General features: G+C 48.1%; 1 protein-coding gene and 1 long non-coding RNA gene across 6 annotated transcripts in view; one reads left to right on the top strand and one right to left on the bottom strand.

Moving 5' to 3' along the window:
* SVIL (supervillin) overlaps window positions 1-26,012 on the top strand; it is a 950,451-nt gene that overhangs the window by 477,047 nt on the left and 447,392 nt on the right. The gene's annotated exons all lie outside the window — the stretch shown is intronic.
* LOC138569780 (uncharacterized) lies at window positions 11,098-11,904 on the bottom strand. Its single transcript, XR_011303328.1, has 2 exons — window positions 11,495-11,904; window positions 11,098-11,407 (listed from the first exon to the last, which is right to left on the bottom strand). It is a non-coding gene; the product is annotated as an uncharacterized lncRNA (long non-coding RNA).

The raw sequence follows: 26,012 nt of genomic DNA, 5'->3' as shown, positions 1-26,012 counted from the left end.
TATGCTACAAACAGGAAGAGGGTACCTTCTATCACATTCTGTGGCAATGTGCACCCATACAGTATTTCTGGCAAAAATGTTGTGATACTGTCAAGAGCTATGGGCCGGCCAGTCCCTAACGAACCAAAGCTGTTGCTGGGAATCGAGGAGGAAGGGAAAATGACCCGTTTTGAAAGACTCCTACTCTCAACAACCACAGGGCTGGCCAAGAGGAATATCACACAACTATGGGGCTTGGATATCACCCCCCCCCCCCCCCCAATATGACCAATGGGCACCGGACGTGGATGCCTGTATAGCAGTGGAGCACCGAGTCTATACAGCTAGAGGCTACCCTGGGAAAGCCCATAAAATATGGCAGAAATGGGAACAAACTAGGTAGCAGATAAGAAAAGACTTGAGGATTCGTTGTGTTTTAGTTGTACAAAAAGGATGCGGTTTGTTTGCTGACCTGTAATGAGCTGGAAAGCTGGAACTAATTTTGTGAACAAATTACAATACCTTTGTTATCCATATGACTGTTCTTTTCCATGTTGTATGTTGCTGTTCTTTAGTAACGAAAAATACAATAAAATGTGTATTAAAAAAAAAAATCACCATTCACTGGACCCAATGGCCGGCGCTTCTATAATTGGCATGGCCCTGCCATCCATACTTGCATCATGTGGGGACCAGTGACCAAAACAAATGCAGAGAGAGAAGCGAAAAGTAGTGCCCTCACCCTGGTGCAACTTCAATTTACCCAATGGGCCATGCCTGGCTGTAGCATATATGGCTCCCAGCCTGGTGTGGCCCATTGAAAAAACGGGTTAGATGGCTTTAGGCAGGTGGGGCGCTCCTGTGCTGCCTCCTCGCAAACATGGTTGTCCGATGTGATCATTGGTGGTGGGGAGGTGTTAAGTTGTTAGAGCCCCTGACCAATTTACTGACTGCATTCCCCCGGCTATGAAACGGGATGCCCCCAATGCTTCCTGACTCCTGCGTTGTTTGCTGTTCCGATAAAGAGGAACAGAACAAAATTTACAAGAATTTAGAATTTCTGTACGATATTTTAAAGAACAGGGTGGTAAAGAATAACGCAACACCCAATCAGTGTCATGTGCAGATTCTCTTGACTGGCCCAAGTGAGGCACTGACTAAAGCAAGGGTGGCATGAAGTACGAGCACACACAGTTTTCTGAATAGCATTAATTTACTGTTTGTCTCCGCTACCCAGATCTACTATAATTAATAACATTAGTGTCTTACATTCCTGTGGTTTAAAGTTCAATGATTGTAGTTTAGGATAATGGGGTGGCATCTGGGGTGGCCAATCAGATTCAATGGGTAGCAAGTACCGCCCAGGCCACTCCCTGGACACTCTTCTGCACCCAATCCTTATTAACAAAGAATTGGGGGCTCCAAGAAAACACTTCAAGTAAGACCATCCCAGTGTAAGTGGCCTTTGGCTGGTGGTATATCACAGTGGCCTCCATTCTTAGGACTTGGGGCATATCTGCGTGCTTCTTTTGACAATGCCCTGGTGTAGTGGCATGGTTGGGTTGCTGACCAGATAATACGGATTGCCTTGTTTTGGTGGCGATTCTGGATTTGGAATTCTTTGTCAGAGAGAATCTAGCCACAGCTTCTTTGCAATTATCCTGACAGACTAGGTGACGGCTTCATTCAATAGTCCAGCTATTTCACCCCTTTGCCCTTGGGTGCTCTTTGATTGTCCTTTTTGAAGGTACTCTCGCCTCCCTCCCCCACTCTCTTCTGTGGTTCTGTTTGGGTAGAATCTATATCATGTCTCCCTAGGTCGTGACTCCTAGCTAGTCTTATTTGCTTAGCTGGTGGTCTTTGTTCAACTAGTGGCCAGGGAGACGTCCATTGACCAGCTACACTTGTCATTTTGAAATGATTTCACATATTCCATAACATCACAGGAAGTGACGACATATTAAGTTTGACCATAGCAACATCACAGGAAGTGATGCTTTGACCTTTTGGACCTGGTGACATTGCAGGGAAATGACATCACAAAAATAAAATAGAACAATGTTTACTATTTTAATAAACTGAATGTTCAAACTGGATAAACTGTTTTTTTCATATTCAGCAATATATTAACTATGGTGCTGTCCCATTATATACAACTGGGGTGCAGCCATTGATCTGTCTGAACCATCCTAGGCCAGGAGCACTGTTTTCTTACGGCAGTACAACCTCATATGGCCTGTTATAGCAGTCTTATACCGGCTAAATACTCCTATATGCTTTTGTTCATAGTCGCTAACTGGGGTAGGATTTGGAACAGCTAACCCAAGGTTAGCAAGGTTGAACCCCATTTAAGCAAAGACATTCTCTTAAGTAGCATTAACCAAGCAGCAAGGATGAACTAAGGTGGTAGGGACCTCTGCTGTGTAGTACAGTTCGCACTTCGCACATCGTGCAGTTGATAAGTCCCACACAGTTAAGTTATAAAAATAACTATTTGTTATACTGTAAGGCACACTTTACACATTTCATAGTAACTAAAAATACGTAAGCACATGTGTACAACTCAGTTGGGTAGTCTACTATGGGTTACGCACTACTTTACAATCACAAGCAGTTATTCGAATAATAATTGCTTTCAACAAAGTAGGGAAAAGAGATGTTAAGCACACATCAATACAAAGGCCTTAAAATTGTAATGCACCATACACTACAACTTCAGACGTCCAACCCTAGCTTGTACCAAGTCTTTGGCAGTATTTTAGGTGTCCCAAAAATTTCCTATGGGGAAGGGGTGAGTAATCCTCAAGGGCCCACTCAACTAGTGCAGTAAATGTGCTGAGGTTGGTTAGTGCAGGGCAAATATGACTAGTGAAATACCGATTTATGGGTCTTAAGTCAGTTTCTTTTGAAAAGGGGTGTAACTACCACCCGTGGGGTTTTCAAGGATGCCCCACACAAGTACTGACCCGGACACCACCATTCTGGGCCATTACTGGCTTGCAACATTATGTGTTACTACTAACTTCTGCAATTGTATTTGCTCTCCACTCTTGCTTCTCCACTCTTTTTGACTGCTTACTCTCTTTTCTCTCCTCCTTTCCCTTCTCCCTTTTCCTATCTCCTCCCCTTACTTTCTTCTATGCACTTACTCTATCAGAATTGTCCCTGGACCTAATATGATAGCAACCTCATCTGTTTCCTCCACCCTCCCATTACTGTTTTTTTCCTCCCCACCATCCCTCCAGCACTATCTGAAATGTCGTCAGGCCTAGTATGATAGTCGCTTGTCTTGTTTCCCCCCCCCCGCCCTTTCTGCACCCCTCCCCCTCACCTTTTGTTTTTCTCCGGCTCTACCAGAAATGTCGTCAGTCCTAGTACGGTAGTCGCCTGTCTGTTTCCATTTCCTTCCCACTCGCCCCCTCCCTTCCTTATCTAGGTCTTAGCTCTTGCACTATGTGAAATGTCGTCAGGCCGAGTACGATAGTTAATTTCACATCCTTACTGTTCATGGCCTGTAAGAATGTGGTTGTATTTTCCCTTGTTCCCTCCCTTGCCTTGAAGCGCTTTGAAACACATTGTGTATAGGCGCTATATAAATAAACTATCATATATCATATATCACATAGTTTGAAGTTAGGCAGGACATTGTGCCCAATGCGTAGTGGGGCGGTTCAAGAGATGTGATTTTAGGCCCTTGCACCCCTACTTGGTTAAGAACAGTCCCAGGTGACAGTAAATTGCTTGGGAAGACGTGCCTCAGCATTGCGGTTGCAGTTTAGGGTTGTCCGTTTGTGGGATCAAGGGCGCAGACTACCAGTTATCTCTAGGTTTCGTCCCATAATGGAGAGCCCCTCTCAAAGATCTACACAGATGCATGTCTTTCATTGATCCCAGACTGATTCAGGAGGCACTTGGCATTGCAACAGGATTTCAATCTTCCAGCAGGCTTGTCCCCTATTGGAGGGAACACCGTTGTTTTTTTCAGTGTCCCAACAGCACTTCCAGGATGCCACAAAGAGTTCCAGTCAATTAGCCACAATTCCTTGCAATGAACAACTGTATTATTATTATTATTATTATATAGGTGCATTGCAGAGAAAACACAAAAATGCACTCACTGGCTGAAAACCGGCAGTGTACCTCGAGCAGGACAGAGGTCTGGGTGGCCTCATCAGTCAGTAAGAGGAAGGCACCTTGCAAGAGTCTTCTCAGTCAATTTAGAAGGTAGAGGTTTGCGATGCGGTGGTATTGGCTCAGCCAATGCTGGTTTCTGCAGCAGTCCTCTTCTTTGGATCTTCATCTCCAGTGATCGACTTGGTTCCTGGGTCCAGCTCTTCTCCTTGCATCCAGAATCTGGACTGGTTGCAACCCCTGCCCTCCAATAAGGGCACTTGCAACATTAAAACTTGGAGGTGACTGCCCAATAGTGGACAGCAAGCCTCCCAGAATCTGCCCAGCAACATCAAAGGCCCAGGAGGAATGTGGATTGGGGCTAGATCTCTCTCCGCGGCAGGGGCCTCCCTCTGGAACAGCCTTCCTGCCTCCCTGAAACTTGAGGAGAACCATCTCCGGTTCCGGAAGCACCTCAAAACCTTCCTCTTCACTTCTGCTTTCTCTCTCCCTCTCCCCTGCTAAATTCTTCACCTAAACTGCACTGATTCTGCAACTGGGCCACTCTCACCGACCTCGGTCCTGGGCCCAGTCACTCTTCACTTGCACTGCCTCCCTGGCAACCCCTGCACTGCGGGACTGTCTCTGTATCCCTACAGCCCCCCCCCAGCACTTGTCTGCACTTACCTTGCACTCGCCACTAGCTGGCCCTATTTATTTATTATTTTATTTCTATTCTACTTATTTGTACTGCACTTTGCCCCCCCCCTCCCCCTTGCACTTTTTCCCTTCCCCCTACCCCTGCACTTGCGCGGTCTGAATGACACCTGGCCTAGTAGGATCGTTGTCTGTCTTCCCCTTGTCCCTTGTTCCCCCCCTCCTTGCCTCGTCGCGCCTTGAAACACTTTTGTATAGGCGCGTTACAAATGCCATATCATATCAGAAGGGCCCGCGCTCCTCTTCCTGCTAGCACTCCCAAAGGAGAGAGCATTTGCAAGCTTTTGCAAAGAGCCTTCTAAGGTGCATGAAGAAAAGGTTACCTCCCCCACCTGCACAGTAGGATGGCCAACACAGGACAGGCCTTCTCAAACAGGACTAAAAACCAGAGGAGAAGCCATTTTAAGCATTTGTCCACCTAGGTTAATTTTTTACTGCTCAAAAGGCAGTTTGGTGTAATGCGTCCGGAAAAAGGGTAAACGTGTAACTGCTGCCACCAGCATGTTAGGAAGATGCCTGGAAAGTAGCAACAAGGCTATATAGAACACACAGAAGGGGGTATAAAGTGACCCCACAGCACTCCATGTAAGATGGCGTGTGCTGCAAAAGGAAGAACACAAGTAATAAAAAAGGAGATGGCCACTCCTGTACTGGTAGGTCCAAGGACTAACCAGTGAATCCAAAACATTTCTAAACAGACCCTAGACATCCCTGGCGACACACCACATAAGGTTGGGGAGTGTTCCCATAGGAAAGCATGGAAGCCAAAACAAAGGGGAGAGGTATCTTAGAAGAATGGCCCAGTGTTACCAGAACAAAAGTAAATTCAGGAAATGAGTGGGATAAAGTTGCACTCCCCTTTAGAGTTGATTAAAAAAAAAAAAGGAAAATCCCTGGGAGAGCAGCAGTAGTGCAGGGAGACTCAGGACAGAGGAGAAGATTTGTAAAAAGAAAATCTGCTAAATATTGTTTCATATGCTCTATAATATGCGAAGCACCACCTCATATATCATAATCGTGCCATCTTGCACCGGGTTTATCCTCATAGGCCATGTATGGTCCTTTGCAGTCTACATTCGGACCAGGACAAGTTACTGTAATCATTGCCAAGTGCAGCCTCCATCACCCAGGTATGGTCATCTTGAGCCAGTGTGTTTCTCGTTTAGAGAAGTTAAGGGACATTAGGCCCTGTGAGAGATTGTGTTTTGCCAAGGATCACACATTTAGGTCAAGTGGAAAAGCCTGGATTTGCACCCGTTTCATGGACTCCAATTCATTGAGCAGACCACTTTTGCTATAATCATTTACACCAACATTATAAGGTGTATACATTGTGCTCGTCCATGGGCAGAAGCAGTTTGTATTTAATCACTTTCTAAACCAATCTGAAAACCTAAAAGAAATGTTTATCAAAAACTTTTTGGTAAAATGAATTTGTGTATGGAATGCAAGAGAACTGTCAACTACCAGTAAGCACTTAATTCACTGAGCTATCCCTTCCTACATACTGCATTGAAAAGGTAATTTTCTGAATGTAAAAAAGTAAATGGAGATGGGAGTTATTTGCACAGGTAACTGAAGTCGCACATAAGTAAACTCCAAATAGGCTTGTCGCGCATGCGTCGCAGAAAATGCATACGTATATGAATACAATGCCCTACACAATAATTCTGAAGATGCCATGGCAAGTACTATTGTGGAAAGTGTTGAGTTTCCTTGTGCAAGCAGACAACGCATGCTGTCCTTCAGGAATTCTGTGGTAGTGGCTCCCACTGTACAAGCGGTCTTAATTTTGAAAAGGTGAATGGGACCAAACACAGTAGTGCGCCAGTGCCCAGGTGCTTTATTTTAGGCCATCCGTGGGTTTTTTTTCACTGAGAAATAAAATATATATTATATTTTTTGCATGGAAGTGAGGGCCAGAAGTTGCAAAGGCAGTGCCGGGGTCCCCCAGGCTATTGCTTGGGTAGCAGCTGATACCCTGGACCAGAACTCCCATCTAGCAATCTCCTTTCACCAACTGTTGCTTTTCCCAGTATTTGAGGATCTCTGCCCCCATTCTGAGCTCTGGGCCAAAGGTTTCTCCCACTCTTTTGCACCTTGATACTTGCCTCCTTCAGATATGTCCCCACTGCTCTTTCCCTTCTCCTTTCTATAACTGTCCCTGGGTTTAGCCCTTTTGGCAGAACTAATGTACCCTCCCAACTCTGCTTGAAGTTCAGAAACACCATCCTACCTCTACTCAACTCCTGCACAAAGGTTCTACCCCCTCCTTGTTGTGTTCAGATTGCGGGGCTCTAGTCCTTCCTGATAGGAGTGTTCTATGTAGGTCCTTCTCCTCCAACAGGTGGGTCTTTTGCCTAATTAGTAGTCACTATTGTTGAAGTGTACTGCCACTCTGTGGGTCACCTGGTCCAGAACTGGCTCTCCAGTAACTCCAGCTGCTATTTATATGGGGCATGCACATGAGCCCCACTGGAATGTGTTCCTCTTGTCTTCCTAAGGTAGGGTCCACAAATGGTCACACTTTTTGTGAAGGTTCTTTCTGCTCGCAGTTTCACAGACCCCTGCACCTTAAGTCTTTAAAGGTGTGGACCTATTTGCTTAGCGGGTATGGGTGGAGCTATGTTACCCCATTCTCTAGGGGCTATTGTTAGGAAAGATTTCATAACTGTAGGTAATTTTCCTTCCATGTGGCAACCCCCAAACTTTTTGCTGTTGTTTTACACCCTGATCTAGACTTTGCCCGAGAAGCGCAACCTTCCGCCGCACTCCTCTGGGCTTTCGCTCACTACTTCTGGGGAAAATGACATGCCCTTAAAACAGTCAGTACTGGGAGACTTTGTTTCCCTTAGTCCTTTCCTCATGTTGCAGCTTTTGAGCAACATGAAACAAGAGTGCACCGTAACTTACATTTCGAGGGGATTGGGTCCTCCGACGTATTCCATATCTATGACATGTAATCACCACAGCTGTGCTGCTTCGGAAACTTTTTTTCTGCGTCCTGCGTCGATGACGTCGATGCGCCATCGTCGAGGGCCTCCTCCGACATCCGACGTCATCCGATGTGATAAGTAGGACGCACGACGCCCGTAGCCTCAGTTCTGTTTTTTCCGCGAACGTGTTGCTTCGTGATTCTCGGTTCACGCCTCGACTCTTTGGAGTTCTGTTCTTCTCGGTTCTTCGAACCTGTTCGTTTTGTGAACAAATCCTTCGTGTGAAGATGTCTTCTACTTCGTCTTCGACCCCGCGTCCGGGTTTCAAGAAGTGCGGGGAGTGTGGGTCCAAGATGTCGGTGACGGACTCGCACGACGTCTGCCTCTGGTGCCTCGGGGAGGCCCACGACACGGATGACTATCGACTGCCAGTCGCTCACGTCCAAAGCCTTACGCGAACGTAAGAAGAAGTTGTCGGTAGGTCGGGTGTCCAAGCCCAGGAAGTCACCTTCTAGGAGTCGGTCTCGCCACTCCTCAGCCTCTTCGAGGCGTTCTCGGAAGCGCCGACACCGGTCGTCTTCCAGGTCCTCCTCGGAGGACTCTGCCCGGCACGTCGCTTACCCCACCAGCCGTGCGACGCCAGAGGAATGGGCTTCCTTCGGGAAGAAAATGCTGGCGATTCTTGAGTCGCAGGGTACTAAGCCGTCCGCGCCCCCGAGTGGGGTCGGTCGTGTGAGGTCGAGAGACACCGCTAGCATGAGTGGTCGGCACGAGTCACGGGAGAGGTCCCGTTCGGACAAGGAGACTCGTTCTCGCCGTACCCGTTCCAGGTCCCGGTCCTCGACGCGTTCGAGACCGTGTGCACCTGTGAAGTCTTCGAGGAAGACATCGACGTCTGAGGCGTCGAGGGCGTCGACAGGCTTTCTCGAGGTTCCGGCTTCGAGGAAGTCATCGAGGCCGTCGACGCTCGGGTCGTCGAGGGACATGCTCGGGGCTCCGGCCTCGAGGGCTGTGTCGACGCCGCCGATGCTGGAGGCGCTGCGTCTGACGTCGACGCCGATTTCCTCGGCGCCGATCCTCTCGGCGCCGATGCCGGTTCTCTCGACGCCGGCGCCGATTCGCTCGACGCCATCAACGCCTTTCGTGTCGGAGGTACCCCGTGGCACGGGAGAACCCCCTAGGAAGGCTCTGGTTAAGAGCAAGCACTCTCGGGTGCCTTCTTTTCGCCACCTGGACTATATTTCAGAGGCGGATGAGGATTCTGATGGCCTGGTTCCTAGTCAGGTTCCAGATGAAATTGTCTCGGGCCATAGTCAGTTTGACGATTTGAGACAGTCACTGCATGATGCCAGTGGACTGGACACCTCTCCGGAGGTGGAGTTTTGTAGGCCTGAGCCTGGCTCTCATGCCGATTCCTCGTGCCGGCGCCTTATGGCTAGGGTTTCTGAGTACTTGGGATGGTCTGCTCCCCCAGGGGAGTTTGTGCAGGATGATCTGACGGACATCCTTGATGTTGGTCCCCCAACTGACCCGGTACTGCCGTTCCATATGGCTTTACAGAGAAGGGTGGCGGCGGCTTGGACTGCTCCAGAGAGTCTCCCGGCGGTGGGCAGATCCTTGTCGCGAAAATACCGTCCAGCCAGTAGCAACCCCTGCTACTTGACCAGGCACCCCACTCCGGAGAGTTTGGTGGTGCAGACGGCCCCGGCAAAGCAGGCGTCGTACCCTACCATCCCTCCCGATAGGGACGACAAACGTTTTGATGGCTGGGCGAAGAAAGTGTTTTCTTCTGGTGGTATGGCGCTTCAGGCGGCCAACTCCATTTGTGCCTTGTCTCGTTTCACACACACTCTGTGGAACTGGGTTGCGTTGGCGGCTGAACATATTCCCGAAGGGGACGAACGGGATGGTTTCCTTGCTATGGTCCAGGATGGTAAGGATGCCATGTGTGAGTCCGTTCAGTCGGGTTTGGATTTGGCTGAATGCGTCAGTAGGTCCATGGCGGCGAGCACCGTGATACGCAGGTTTGCGTGGTTGCGGAAGTCGGGGTTTGCTCCTGATGTGCAGTCCCGGCTCCTCAACATGCCCTTTGACGGTGAACACCTTTTTGGCAGCAAGGCTGACGAGAGCCTTGAGAGGTTGCAGACCTCAAAAGCTGCAGCGAAGTCGTTGGGCGCTGCAGTTCGCCAACCTCCGCCTTTTCGTCCTAGGGGACGGCATTGGAGGGGTGGTTCCTTTCGCTATTACTCATCCTTCAGTAAAGCGAGAGGAGCTGGCAGTTTAAGAGGCCAACGCAGGGGTACCAGAGGTGGACGACAGGGTACCCGTGGTGCCAAGGCCGCTCGGGCAGTTGCCTCTTTGCCCTCAGGTAACGCCGCAGCCGCTCCCACTCAGTCGTGAGGCCATGTCCCATGGTTCGCCGGTTGGGGGAAGGCTGGCGCAGCATCTTGTAGAGGTGCAAGCCATTACTTCAGATGTGTGGGTTGTGGAGATCATAACCCACGGCTACTGTCTTCCCTTTCGGCACAGGCCTCGCGACAATCCACCGGGGAACCTCTCTTTGCAGAGTCCGGATCCGCTCCTTGCGCAGGAAATTCAAGCCCTGCTGGAGAAAGGCGCCATAGAACTGGTGCCTGTAGCGGAGAGGAACAAGGGATGGTATTCCCCTTATTTTTTGATTTCGAAGAAAGACGGGGGATTGAGACCCATCATGGACTTGCGCGGTTTGAACAAACTCCTCAGGAAGGACAAGTTCAAGATGGTTACTCTCTCTCAAGTCCTCCAGGCCCTTCAGCTTCAGGACTGGTTGGTGTCACTCGACCTCAAGGATGCTTACTTCCATGTGCCGATCCATCCCAAGCACAAGAAGTACCTGAGGTTCGCGGTTGGCGACTCGCACTTTCAGTTTCGGGTCCTGCCGTTCGGATTGACCTCCGCCCCGAGGGTTTTCACCAAGCTCATGGTGGTGGTGGCAGCGCATCTCAGGCAAGGGGGGGATTCACGTCTGCCCCTACCTGGACGATTGGTTGATCAGGGGGAGCTCTCCCGAGCAAGTCCTGGATCATCTGTCCGTCACCTGCCGCTCCCTTCACAGGCTGGGCTTCTCCCTCAATTTAAAGAAGTCCCATTTGACGCCGACACAGCGGCTCCAGTACATCGGAGCAGTGCTCGACACTTCCCTGGGGCAGTGTTTTCCTCTGTAAATCCAACAGATTGTCCACAAGATTGTGGAACTCTCCCGTCCCCTGCACACCCTTTATACTGTAGAAACAGTCAATATTTCTATACAATGGTAATATTCAGTTTCTTTCAGAAAAAAGAAGAAATTAATGAGAGAAGCTAATTCATGACACTATTATAATAAAACAGAATGATGGGGACCATCGGTTTTAATTGAATTTTAAATTAATTGTTATAGATATGAATTTCAATTCATTCATCATCCAGTCTTTGTAAACATAATAACATAAATGTGTTCATTTTGAGGTTACATTCAATATTATAATACAAGGGCATACAAGGTACTCATCACACTTTCTATACAATAGGCTTTTCACATGGTATATCCACAGAAAGTAATGATGAATATTTTCTCGACGCGTTTCGGGGTGTCCCCTTCTTCAGGAATTGATAGCCCTCTTCATTGCCGTTAATCTTTGTTTCGTCTATAATGTATGATACAATGATCAAATTTTAGATTCTCACTGATAACTGTCATTTAACTCTTGGGAGAAATTTTTAATAATAATCACCTGGATGTTCAATGTGGAATATCCTAACTGGATTTATTATCAATAGCAATATCAGCCCAATAATGGTTATTCAACCTGTAGATGTGATAAAAAGACAATAGGGAAAGCTCAATTAAAAACGGGATCTTAATTCATGAAGGAAAATCTAGTCATGTAATATCTAAGAAAAAAAAAAAAAAAAAAAAAAAAAAAAAAAAAAAAAAAAAATGGATTCTTGCAGTGTTTTCCTCCCCAGGTGAGGGCTCTTCACATTCAGCAGATGGTGCACAAGTTTCAGCATGCCCAGACGCTCCCTGCGTTCGAGTTCTTGAGGTTGCTCGGCCTCATGGCATCCTGCATTCTTCTGGTGCCAGAGGCTCGCCTGCGGATGAGTTCTTTGCAGTGGGCACTCAAGACGCAATGGTCGCAGTCCTCCGGCAGGATGTCGGACCCGGTTCAGGTGCCGCCCTCGGTCGCCCGGGATCTTCTGTGGTGGGCCATCGAAGGCAACTTGATGAAGGGGGCTCCATTTTGGCTTCCCTGGCCGGAGGTGACGATCGTGACGGATGCATCCCTCACGGGATGGGGAGCTCATGCCAACGGGCTGACAGTCAGCGGTCGTTGGTCTCCGTCAGAGTCCAGACTCCATATCAATCTTTTGGAGCTGAGGGCCATCAGGCTAGCCCTGAAGGCTTTTCTGCCGACTGTGCGAGGAAAGAGTGTCCTGATCCTGACGGACAATACAGTGGCCATGCACTACCTCAACAAAAAGGGGGGGGGCAGGGTCACTTCCTCTGTGCAGGGAGGCGATGCAGCTCGAGTTCTGGGCCATCCAGCGGGAAGTTTCGATCTCGGCAGTTCATCTGGCCGGAGACGAGAACGTGACGGCGGACGCTCTGAGCAGGCAGAGCGCAATCTCTCACGAGTGGGAGGTGGCTCAGGAGATTCTCCTGGAGATCTTCGCCCTTTGGGGGACCCCTCAAGTGGATCTCTTCGCCTCCAGTGTCAACCGGAAGTGCGAAAGGTTTTGCTTGCGGGAATTTCCTCCAAAAGGAGCCATAGGAGACGCGTTCGTGGTGGAGTGGTCATTCCCGCTGCTGTACGCGTTTCCTCGAGTCCCCGTCATCCCGCAAGTGCTGCGGAGGTTACGGAAGTTCGGTTCCCGGATGATCCTCATTGCCCCGGCGTGGGCTCGGAGGACGTGGTACCCGGACCTTCTCGACTTATCCATCTGCCCTCCACGTCGTCTTCCCTACCGAGACGATCTGCTCTCACGGGAGGGAGGTCAGGTTCTCCATCCAGAGGTCAGATCCCTCAACCTTCACGCTTGGCTTCTGAAAGGTTGAGGTATAAGGATTGGGACCTCCCTGAGGACGTGATGGAGGTGTTGCTTTCGGCCCGAAGGCCAGCAACAAAGTCTCTGTACCGTTGGCGTAAGTTCTGCGACTGGTGCAGAGTTCAGTATGTGGATCCTTTTTGCATGTGACATCCCCATGGTTCTGTCCTTTTTACTTTCTTTGGCCCACAGGGGCTTGCAAGTGGGTACCGTTAAAGGTTACCTGGCGGCGCTGTCCATCTTTAAGCGCTCGTCTGAAGAGTGTTCTTACTTTAAAATCCCTTTGATTTCACAGTTTCTGAAAGGGCTCACTAATGTTTTCCCTCCGTCACCTTTCCTGGTGCCCGGTTGGGATTTAAACTTTGTTCTTAAGTTTCTTATGGGTGCTCCGTTTGAGCCTTTACATTCTTGCCCTTTGAGGCTGTTAACTCTGAAAACTGTGTTTTTAGTTGCGGTTACTTCCGCTCGCAGAGTGAGTGAGTTACAGGCACTTTCAGTTAAGCCTCCCTTCACTGTATTTCACAAGGACAGGGTTGTCCTTGGAGTTCGTCCTTCTTTTCTTCCGAAGGTAGTGACGGAATTTCATTTGGCCCAGAAGGTTGTTCTTCCGGCATTCTATCCTCCTCCGCATCCTGGTAAGGAAGAGGAGAGGCTCCATAGGCTTGATCCTAGGAGAGCTTTAAGCTTTTATGTTTCACGCATGTCCCGGGTCAGAGTGGACGATCAACTCTTTATTGGTTACGCTGGAAAGCGTTTGGGGCAAGCTGTGACGGAACAGACTTTGTCTCGCTGGATTATTTTGGCCATCTCGGAGTGCTACCGCTTGGCGGGTAAGGACCCACCGGCTGGCTTGCGGGCCCATTCTACCAGGGGTATGGCTGCGTCTACTGCCCTGCAGAGGGGTGTTCCTATTCGCAACATTTGTAATGCAGCCACCTGGGCTTCAGTACATACATTTGTACGTCACTATTCCCTCGATTCCATCCGAGCACAGGATCTGGCCTTTGGCAAGGCGGTCCTTTGCTCTGCTATTTGATTGGCTATTCTAAATCTTGATTCTAAATTCTTTCCCTCCTCCTTGCTCTGGTACTGCTTTGGGAGTCTGTCATAGATATGGAATACGTCGGAGGACCCAATCCCCTCGAAGAACAAGTTACTTTCTTACCTGGTAACGTTCTTTCGATGGAATGGTCCGACGACGTATTCCATATCGCTCCCGCCCTGCCTTCCCCGCTGCAGAATTTCTTTTGCGATTGCAGCTTACGTTCCGCAAGGCTTTGTGTCTGACTGGCAGTTGACTAGTGTCACACGTTCTGGGGGGAAAAAACTACAACTGAGGCTACGGGCGTCGTGCGTCCTACTTATCACATCGGATGACGTCGGAGGAGGCCCTCGACGACGGCGCATCAACGTCATCGACGCAGGACGCAGACGCCGAAAAAAAGTTTCCGAAGCAGCACAGCTGTGGTGATTACATGTCATAGATATGGAATACGTCGTCGGACCATCCCATCGAAAGAACGTTACCAGGTAAGAAAGTAACTTGTTCTACTGCACTCTTGGGTCTCTAGTCATTCCAAAGGCCCTCAAAACTCTCGCTGGACTTATTATGAAATGTGCAAGTGTGTCACGGACGGGACTGGTGGCAGCTATCGTTTCTTTGTGTTTTGAACCCCTTTTTGCCGTGTTAACCGCGCTTCACGCGTTTGGCCCAAATGGGTGGCCTGGCCTCCAAAATGGCCATGCCATGAGGTTCTTTGTCCTGTCCGTTGACCGTCTTGCCCCTTCACCTTCACCCAGGTCAAGCCGACCCGGGGCAGTCCTTATTTGGTCATACACTTTCCCGCAAAACACAACGCTTTTGCGGGCTTCTGCATGCCTTCTGCATGCCTTGTGTGTGCCTTCAGGATGTGGGCTGGGATGTCTGTTCCCAATAAATATCCTGGGTGCCAGAGAGTCTGGAGTGTCCTGAATGCCTGGGACCACCGTGGTCCGTGATAGGTCCACGTATGGTGTGAGTGTTTGTGAGCGGATCTCCCATTGGGCCCTCTCTGTTTTGGCGTGAAGGGAATTTTGGATAAGAGGCTGAAAACACCACTACCATGTCGATCTCCTGAGTTCTCACAAACAAAGGATAAGGAGCCAAGTATCCTGCAACTAAGAAGCTGAGTCGAGGAATCGCTGGTGACCCGCTGAAGGTTTAGCACCCTGCACTGCTGTCGTCCTGCGAGACCACTCGGCCTCTGATCGAACGAGAAGGTCTGCAAAGGCGCTTCGACCCTTTAGAATAGTGGGAACTACTACTCTCAGCATCTTCACCAAATCCTGTACGCAAGCCTTCGGAAGCGTCCCTGGGCCATCCAGTGGACTGACCAGCCTACACAGGAAACTTGCTCTGTCACCGCCGTCTGGCTTACTGCTAATCCCGTGTCCTCGGCACTCTCACACGATTCGTACACTTGGCGTTCCCAGGTCTGAAGTGAGACGTGTGCTTTGGGACCGGAATACACATGGTTGCCGAGTTGCCCTGTTGTGGTAACAGACCTGTGTGTGTTCGCTGCATCTGGGACACCCTCGACCCTGACTCCTGCTGTTGCAGAATCTACACGGCGTTGAGACGTCCCTCTGATCGCATCTGAACCTGCCAGTACCGAATCTGAACCAGAGAAGCCTGGGTATGCCTGCATCGGGGACCGGTGAGTAGTCGATCCCCTAACCGGTGGCCCCCCCGCAGGAGCCTGTGGCTTTCAATCGCTGTTGTAAACAGCCAACCCTTTCCCTCACTCACGCCCTGCTTCTGCCCCCAAGTGGAGGCCTTGCCTGAGTCACAGGGATTTGTTCACCATCTTTTTGTCCACCTTTCTCAACTGCCTGATTTCCCTAAAGAGACTCTCCTTTGCCCGTTGGCACCCACGTGTGCAGGTACTTTTGAGCACAAGGCTCCACTCTTCGTAGGGCTCGGACTTCCTTCTAGTTAGGTGGCCTCTAATGTCGAACTGGGTCTAACAATTACTTGCACTGCCTGTTTTCCTCCCCATCTAGGTGGTCTGCATATTTCGTGCTTCTAACTCTTTAGACTCCTCGGTCTTGTGTATGTATTGTAATGATTGTGATGTGTTGGTTTACTGGAGTTTTACTGTGATTCTTTACTATGGTCGATGTTACAAAGGCCTTGTAATAAATGTGTCTGTTTTTAATATAACACCTGTCTGGAGTAATTTGTAAGCGTCCTTGCTTTGTGTGCTCATTGCGGGCTTTCAGTCACCCTCACCCCTCTCGAGACCTAGTCTTGACCGCCGCCATCGCTACCCTGATTGGTCTAGCTTTTCCAGAGGTTACCCTGTTCCAAGAAACTAGGCTGGCCTTCTGAACCTCTGCCCCTCCAGGACAGAGTTCAGAAATCCATTTTAACGGCTATCATTCACGTGTCCCCGGTCTGTCTACCTGCAGATGCTTACCATTCCTGTATAGACCTTGAGGCTCACTCATGTATCTTACTTTCTGGGAGTCCCCCTGCAAGTGGGTGGGAGGTTGGAGAATTCTAGAGTTTTTGCATCAGGGAGCAATCCTGGTCCTCCAGTGCTCCCTAAAACAGTGCTTATTGCCATGATATAGGTAACTTGGCTGCCTGTCCTGGGTCAATAAAGCGATGTATAAAATAGCGCTGCCCTAGAAGACAAATACAACTTTCTGGAGCAGAAAGACTGCTTTTGAGCTAATTTGTATGCACAAAACATTGCTCAATGCGCCGAGTTGGAGGAGAACTTGCAGGGGTGGCTAGTGGGTGGTTCTGTGGCATGTGTGGCTTTGCTGAAATGCCCTATTCTGCTCTTGCATTAAGGGTCCCTTTGGTACAACTTGTGTGAGAAGGTGGCAGAGCAGAGACCAGATGTACTGGGCAAAGCAGGCTAGTAAAAAGAAATTAAAATTGTACAGTGTGGGTATCTGCCGGTTTATGTGTGTGTGTGTGTGTGTGTGTGTGTGTCTGAAGTAATCTTTGAGAATAACATGTTTTACAGGGCAATGCTGACATACGTAGGGGAGTTTTCCTAAAGTCCTACTGTTAGTAAGACTTTAGTAAGGTATCCCAGTGGTTTTTAGATCTCCAACTCTTATCAGCCTGTACTAGCTTAGGACCTTTGTAGAGTGGCAGAGCAGTCAGGGTTATCTTAAAAGGAAGATGTGAGCTGTAGGTAAGTACACTGAACCTTAGCTAGACATGCACAACAAAGAAACTATTATACTTACAATTTATATAAAATTATGTATACACCAGAATCACTTTAAATACTTTAGACGTTTTACACTAGAACATTTCGGAGTACTTAGTACACTTCAAAGGACACTTTCACTTTTGTGTTTGTTCGTGGTTACATTTGTAGCAACGTTAGAAAGGGAAAAGACTTATCGTATTATCGGTTATTATGTGCTACTGCGGTTTTTAACAGTTCATGCAGTAATAGATTTACTCTGCAAACACATATAGTAAAGTCACTTAAAGTGAGGAAAATGGTTAGTGTAACATTAGTCTGATTCAAGGGTCTAGAGAGGGTTTCTTCGCACAGCAAGTCTTTTGTCCAAAAACGCAACCCTAGTTAATGGTACTTCGGAGATGGCTCAAAGGCTTGACAAGCAGCCGAATAGGGAGTTCCTGAGGATTTCTTCTAGTCTCTAATGTTATAGAAACAGCATGTTAAATAACAAGAGATACCTGTAAAAGGACTGGATGAAGGGACACAAGCAGCGGCTTGAGTCAAATGTAAGAGGAGGGGTGACCCTGGACACCTCCAGGTGCACTCCAATGCTCTTGAGCAATGCCTTTTTCCCCACAGTACCTTGGTGTAAGGGAGAATTCTCAGAAATGTGCTAATTCCCTTCTACATTAGAGACCTCCAGCTCGTTTTGCTCGACTTTAGGACTTAAAATGTGTGTCCTGGAGAGGGTAAGACCTTTTTCCCACTCGTGTATTTTTCTTTAATTTGAGCACTGTAAACTCCATAGGCATCATCTTTCTACATTGTGTTACACAGCACCTTCACTGCAGTGGCACAGGGATGTCTTTCAGAGTTCCCAAAGGTTTAAATACCTTCTCTTGGTTAAACTACTGTTTCCAAGAGCAGTAAAGTAAAATTGACTTTACTTACCTTTTTTAACTCTGTAGACCCAGCACACACCATCCTACATTGTGTTGAAGGGGTTACTTAGTATCCCCTTTTGTCTACTTTCTCACGTAACATTTTTATGTTGCCCTTTCTACAATTTAATAGCTGGTGGCAGTTTACTTTTTCCTACCATTGTGTGATTCTACAGCGGGCTGCAATTGCAGCTGCATTAAGGCACCCAGGGGTGCCCATTTTGTCAAAATGGACCCCGGACGTCTTTTTTCACCATTTCTTGTTGGAAAGGTCCTTCTTGAGATTAACTCTTTGCACCAAACCATGTTTGGTCCCTTTGTTCATTTCGTCTTTGGTGGGGTTCACTGCTGAAGCCCGCCTTTGGCTTCAGCGTGTCTGTCAGGGCAGGAAGCGAGGGAGGTGCCTGAAACTCCCTGTGCTTAGTCTCCTTGGTTACAGGAATGCACCCAAAGGTGATTGGCTGGCTGGCTGTCCTTGCAGGACAAGCCACCCTGCTGTGAGTGAAAGCTAGGCTGCGAATGCATGGGAGAAACCCGCATAAAAGTAGAGGTCGGTTAGACAGAAGGCAGAGTCGACCACTGCACAAAGGAATCCGAAGAACTACAACTGCAACTCCTGGACTGTTGATTTGCCTGTTGAAGCCCTGCTGCAGTGCTGAAGCTCCGAATTTGCCTCGACTAGAGAAACCCTGCAAAGGAGGACTTGTCCCCTTGGGTTGGTGGGACCCATCGACCTCAAGATAAACTCATCTGGAAATCCTCTCGGAGCTGGCTGTACTTCCATTGCTGCTGCAGGAACCGATTGGCAGGGAGAGGAACACCAGAATGGAGTGCATCATTTTGAAGTCTAACCCGAGCTCCAGGAAGATCCTCTGGGCTCCCTCGAAGCAGGGCTGACCAAGCCTGAGCCACTTCAACAGAGTGCTGGACCCCAGAAGCAAGGAAAGCCCACAAGATATCCGAGAATCGCAATGGTACAATTCGCGAGAAGCTGAAACCACGAAGTGCCGCTGATGTGAACTTTGCCCTTTGCTGCAGCCGACCTCGAATCGTAGTGCAGGAGTCCCCAGATGTCCTCCCTCTTGTCCCCACGACTGAGGCCCAAGAACAACCGGATCTGTCATACTACAACAGGAACAGTAGCCAGATAGAACCAATTTCTTCAGACTTAAGGTACTGTAAACTAAGGGGTACTTGCCCCTTGTTGTGTAGCATTTCTAGCTTTCAATTGAGGCTTGTCTTTGTTACCTTTTGCAGAGTTGCTTGCAGCTTTGCCCATCACAAACCTCCCAGCTTGTGGCCCAAAATTGATTTTGTTTTTCAACAACTCCCTATAACATTGTGCAAGACTTTTACTTGCCTTCAAGAAGAACTCTAGCTCCCCTAGACTTTGCTCAATTGACATTGGCTGTCCTGGCTCCCTGAAGACTTCTAACTTCTGACTTTGTGTTTTGATCTCTCCCTCCAAAACGTCACACATTCTTAACTTGTGCAGCCGGGAAAGGGTTAATTTACATTGCAATGGGGGAATGGGGGTTTAAAAGTGCTTACCTGTTTGAGAAACTTGTTAACCATTGTTTTCTCCCTTAACCTTTTCCTTTTAACACCAAACTCAGTATTGCTCTAAATGTGCCAGTGATATATCAATGTTCAGTGTCCTAGTTATTGAAGTCCCCTTGAGGTGTAGGAGGTGTCTGTGTGCCATCCCACATGGGTATCTACTGATTTATTAAAACAGTGTGTGTATTATTTTTTAGGTAGTAAATTTAAGTGTTGCATATTTGTTCCCTTCTAAAGAAGGCTTATTCAAACTGACTGTTAAATTAATAAATCATTGTTTAATCAAGAAACCTTGAGTGTAATTGTTGTTTGGATAATTGTCACTGTGAAACTCTATGTTGCAACCCTACAGCTCACATTGACCCTTCTTGAGATAAGCCTGGCTGCTCAGTTACTCTACCAACTTGTGTAGTACATGCTTGAACCAAAGGTTGGGTTAACTATTGCCAAGAGGACAAGGCTGGTGCAGTCCCCCACAGGGTACTGCATACAATCTTTCCTGACACTTGGATTAGAAGAAAATGTTTGTGCTAGATGCGCCTCGATGTTGCAACTCTGAACCCGACCTCAGGATTCTTTGGACAGATGACTGACGGTGGACCAGTGGGCGGGAATCTTTAAGCAGCAGTTCCTCCTCTCGAGGGAGGACCTGAGGCATGACATTCAGCAGCTTCTTGGTTCACTCTGCGGTTCTGTCGCCTTTTCTACAGCATTAACAAAGAACATGGATCGCCCAGTCAATCTTCTTTGCTTCCTGCAGTCCCCCACTCTGAGGGGCTCTGGGCGTGTTGGATTGGATCTCTTGTGTCTCCTTACGGGTTCAGCAAAGATTTGGTCGGATTCAATCTTTCCACGGCGATGCTCTCGAAATGGGCATAAGGTCTCCTGGTATTGGGGTTCTGCAGCTCTGTAAAGTCCTAGGACCTCAGGAGATGGTTCAATTCAAAGTACGTCTTGGGACTGGTTGTTCCCACCAGCTAAAGGGAAGGAGTCATCCTCTTCGGAGCTCCTCTGTCGCACAGAATATGGAGCTCCTCTGTCGCACAGAATACGGGATCAGGACAGCAGTGGTCTCTTCAGTGTTGCAAAGGGTCTGCAGGCATCTCTGGTCGTCTTCATTTAATTCAGCTTCCAGTGGTCAACTTGCTTTTCACTCAAGAAGCCTCACCTTTTATACAGTTCCAGCACACACTTCTCTGCAATCTCCCTCAGCATTTTACAGATAGGAGCGTTTGGCTGTCCAATCAGGACAGCCATACCCACTGTGAGCTGGTCCTATTCAGGCACTCTGGCAGACCAAGGACAGGGGGGTGGAAAACTCATTGCTCACTTCCTGTCTGCCCAGACACTCTGGAGCCTAGGCGGGGGACTCCCAAGAGTTCCTGCCAGTGGCAACACACACTGACCTCCTCCTCCCACAATGGTAGACGGGCTAACAAAGAACCACCACACTCGTAATGGTGGAAAAAGAAAGGATTCCCCAAGTTGGGTGCCCCTATTTGTGCACTACTGAGGCTATGGACATATCCTGCGGTATACAAACTACACAATGGTCGGTAGAACACGTCCACTGCCACCAGCCATAACAATCACAAGAGTAGAGCGAAGGAGGATACTAGGTATCCACTGAAGGTGGTGTGTGCCAATCTCTCAGATTATAGAGTTTTGGGAGAGTTACTTGTCTCTTAATCCTTAAGAACTGTAGTTACTCGAGGATATAGAAAAATGATCTTAAAGGAGGACCCTAAGGGTCCCCAGCAACACTGCCCATAAGGAGCTGTGTGCTGCAGCAGTCAAGAGATGCCTTTAAGAGCTATGGAGCAGACCGACTCCATAGTACAGGTAGAATACAAAGAATAGAGTGCCAAAAGACAGAGCCCACAAGAATGAGTGAGTCGAAAAAGGCTCCACTCATTCAGGGTTCAAAGAAAAAGGTCCAGAAGTCCAGCAAAAAGTGCTCTCTAGGAGAGGGGATCAAGCATAAACATGAGGAATCTCCCTAACTGCAGGCACAGGCATCACGAAAACATGCTAGTGGCAATGCTGGGATACATTGTGGGGGCATGCTTAATTAAAGGTTCACTGTTACAGCTGGCCTAGTGTGGGTACACAGACCAAAAATGTGTTGGGATGTCACTGCAGGCATATATTATAGACCCCAGAAACATGAAAATGTGTTGCACAATCTGCTCTGTAGGGGCCTTTTACAAGTGGTATGGCTTTTTACCTATTCTTAATAAAGGTTTGCTGTACAATGGCACTGTTTCAACCCAACACTTATTATTGAAGTGAAGATGTAAGGGGCATAAGAGGAAGCCCGTTGAAATCCAATTGGTTGGTTTGGTTTTGTTCAGGCTAATTTTTGTGAAAATACTCGGGTCACTCCATTGAAAAAATGCACCTGCAATTGCTGCTGAACCCAGTAGGCAGAGCAGTAGCAATGCACCTTATGCAATGATGTACCGAGCTGGGGGAGAGGGTGGTGGTTTGGGGCAGGGAGGGAAGCTTGACCCCTCCCCCGCCCCACCATGGCTTTCACCTTTCACTAGACAGCCTGGGATATTTGGGAGCGTGACACCTCTCCCGTTCTGCACCCACATTAACACTGAGTTCCAAACAGGAAAGGGGTCCCGTTGGCAGAGCAGGAGGTGTTCAGCACCCTCATTGTCCTGGCAGCAGGGCACCTTTCCCGTTTGGCACCTTCATTGCCAATGAGGTGTTGAAAAGGAGAGGTGTCCCTCTGCGAGGACAATTTCCCATGGAGCTCAGAGCCGCTCTCCCGAGGTTCTGACTTGTTGCTCTGTCAACAGAGTATCACATTGGGAGCCAGTGAGCACGGAGGGGAGGGGGTGACTATTAGCAGGGTCTTTTGTCCCTTAAGAAATGGGGGTGATCAAACGAGAAGGGTGCATAAATTATAGCATTAATGTGAGCCTAACAAATCCCCTTGGGTTTTAAAGTCATAGTCATTATTTCATAAAGCTGCAGCATTATGATCATAATATCATCTAATATAACTATGGCTTTAAAACCCAAGGGGGGCATGTGTTAAGCTCACACTAATTCTATTGTAATAGTGGCAGGTAAACTATTATCAGTCTCCCCATCTACATGCAAGAGGCACTGGGCCCTGGAAATCCCCTGGCCTAGGAACGGAAGACCCAGCCATAGGACAAAGTTCACTGTCTTTATTAACAATAAAAATGGCAGGGATCGCAACATGAACTCACAAGTGCTCTCCCTCTTCAGGCGCTTGTCGTTCCATTTCGTTAACAAGTGACCTCACAAAAATGATCCCAAAACCCTAACAGGGGAAGGGATTGGTTAGTGAGGCAAACTATATATGCATTCGTTAAGGGATTAGTATGATCATTGGGTAAGCCATATCTGTTGGCTCCTCTTGAGACTACCTCTGTCAGTATCAAAGTGATTAGCCGGTGCAACATAGTGTATGCTTATCGTGGAAGTGGTTAGAGATTGGACAGAAAGGGTCTTCTCAGACTTGGAGCTTTGGACAGTTACCAGGCCAAGGGCAAGTATTCAAGGTAGTGGGAACGACCACAAAGGCTCTGCATGTCTCCAATAGCATCTCTGATCTCCTAGGCCCGGAGACAAAATATTCAGCCTTGAGCCTGTAGCTCCTTGGTATCTTCCTGCCAGTAGTTTGATGGGAACAGCCTTCTTTCTCTATGTGCCTCGAATGAATAGGCCCCATCTCGTAGATTCGAGTCACGTGTGTAGGGACCACAAAATTGAGCGCTCTTACTTGTAATCAAGAGGATTTTTGACTGTTTCCCTCGCAGGTGTCCTATCTTTCCTGTTAACTGGAAACTTTCCTTCCCTACATGACCCTGACTGTGCACGGTGTCCGTGCTGGAAGCCTTGTCGCCTGCTTCAGCAGGATCAGCCTGTCAGCCTTTCCCTGTGTTCTGAAGTTCGTCTTGCATTTCCCATTCACCCCAATGGCTTCCATCTTTTTTTGCATGGCCGCCTATGTTAGCTGCAGTTAAGTGTATGCAAGCCGTTCAGATTTATTCTCAAGCATCTTGCAGATTTCGAGTAGCAAATAGTGTGTGTGTTGGTCCGCTAACTGTGTGACTCATACGTATTTGCTTTGTGTCTAACAGCAATAAACTAAATGTCTGTAAAACTTGGTGCAGGGATGCCTATGTGCTTCATGTCTAACGTATATGTCGTGATGTCAGTCGTGTCTGTGTTCTTTGAGGTTGCAGTCAGTATACTTGTTCAATTGATGACAGCTGTAGCACTTCAATACTGTCATCCGGGTATGGTCTGAATGGTTGTCTGAGCTCACACCTGCGATACATCAATGATGGAGAGGAAGTGCCCAGAAGCGATGTACAGCACTTGTTTCTCTGTCACCGGGCTGAAAGTGGGCTGGGTGTAATGAGGGCCACGTTTGGGTCTCCCTCTTCACTATTGTGACTTTGCATGCAGGATGGGGAGAATAAAACTAAAGCCATATTCTTATTGCTCAACAGATTTCTATGACAATGTATATAGTGCAAAGTTTTTTCCTTTTTTTTAAAATGTGGTTTGCTTCCAATATCTCCTATAGCGTTGCTTCATAAATAATAATGGTGAAATTTAGTTATTTTACACCAGTTATTTGCCACTTGGCTTAATTATGGCAACTTATGCTGAAGTCACTTCCGTAGTGCCTCCAAGTATCAAAGACCGATGATGCTCCTTGCAAAGTCCTTTTCTGTGAAGTCACTTATGTTGGTGCAATCCATGTGCAAATTAGGTGGTTTGCATATATTTTGCCCCACAGAGCCTGGGCAGACATCTAATAGAGGAGTTTCCTGTATCTGTAACGGTCTTGCAGTTATTTCTTTTTATGTGGTCTGTTAGGACTGATTTTCTGTACTCTGGCCTGGTGGACATATATATAGAAGGCCAACCTATATTGTGACGGGTGCCACTCTGGGAGCTGTAGCCAAACCATTTCAAGGTAGCAAGGCGAATGGTCTAAGTCTTAAGAGGTGATGAGCTTGTAAGGGGTCCACAATGAGTACACCGAGTGAAGCAGTCAATGAACACACTTGGACAAACAGGTATAAAAATACTTCTTTACTTATGGCCAAATAGCCCAGTGAAAAATGACCACTAACAGGTAATATTATCACTCAATACTAAAAATTAGATGCATGTCAATTACTGGTGCAGGCCAAAATACATATCATCCCCTGCAGAGATTCAATCCTAACTTCAGATTCCATCCCTAATATGTGTAGGGCCTTTTGCCCAAATGTTGAGCAAAGTTCAATACAGTTTTGTAAAGCTGGAAAAAATGAAGGTAGGGTCTATGGGGTCATGTGAACAGTTCCAAGTGTCAGAGGACGAGTTATACTAGCTAACAAACGCGTTCCCAAATTTCAGAGTGCTTGTGTGAACAAGCAGTGGCAAAGCCAAAGTAAGACAAAAGTTTCTAAAAGTTATCCAAACTTTTAAAAGGGAGTTTAGGGGTCAGGTAAGTATTGCTACAACTCACCCCCCATACTTTAGACAACTTGACAGATGGATTGAAGAAGGTACAAGGTCGCTTTTCCTGCGAGTCAGCCTCAGCCCTTGATTGCCAGTGGTTTCAGGTTTGAGCAGCTCTCCGGTCAGTGTCTAATGCTGATGCCAAGTCTCCCAGTTGAAGAATACAGCAGAACTCGATGCAGGGCCCCTCTCGGGACCGGAGTGGGCACAGGTAAGCAATTTCGGACGACGGCCACTGATGCACAGCGATACAAAGGGATTTATTTGTAGCGGTCCGACTTTCCCTCTTATCTCGGGTCCCCTTGATGCTAGGACCTCGATATTTTGCAGATGTAAATCTTGTTGCACAAGCTGAAGATTTGCACAACCCCTCTTCCCCCAAGTTCCAGGCCTCAACTCAGAATGGCGACGCCTGCAGTAAGGTCACCCAAACTGAGCTGGTCAGCCACAGGGCGGTCCTGGGGCACTTCCGAAGGCTCTTCTTCGTAGGACTCCAAGCTGATGTCGAGAATGGATGTCCCTCCACTCCAAGCATCACAGCTCCTTTGCAGAACTGCCTGATCTCTTTCACAGGACAGGGCTCTACCAGGGCAGTAGCAGCAGCAGCAGCAGAAGTTGGTTGCCAAGCTTTCTTCTGACTGGTCCAGCGTCTCCTCGCAAGTCTTGTAGCTGGACAGAAGTCTTGGCTCATTCAGTTTCTTCCAGGATCTCTTTAGAGTGGGTGCAGGGGTTCTCTTCTAAAAGCCAGGTAAGTGCAGCTGCTCCCACTAGCCAATAACAGATCTGACACACACACACGTGCACACACACGTGCACGTGTGCACACACGTGCGCGCACACATACACACACGTACACACACGTACGTGTACACACACGTGTACACACACACACGTGTACACACACACGTACACCCACGCACACACGTACGTACACACGTACACACACACTCTTGTGGATTGGTACCAGACAGCCCCAGCCAACTTGCTAGCAGCAAACGCAT

The sequence above is a fragment of the Ambystoma mexicanum genome, chromosome 2q (assembly GCF_040938575.1).
Source record: "Ambystoma mexicanum isolate Mex_15411 chromosome 2q, UKY_AmexF1_1, whole genome shotgun sequence".
In the NCBI taxonomy this organism is placed as follows: Eukaryota; Metazoa; Chordata; class Amphibia; order Caudata; family Ambystomatidae; genus Ambystoma; species Ambystoma mexicanum.
Note: the sequence above shows the minus strand (reverse complement) of the source record. Positions and strands in the feature narration are given on the sequence as shown.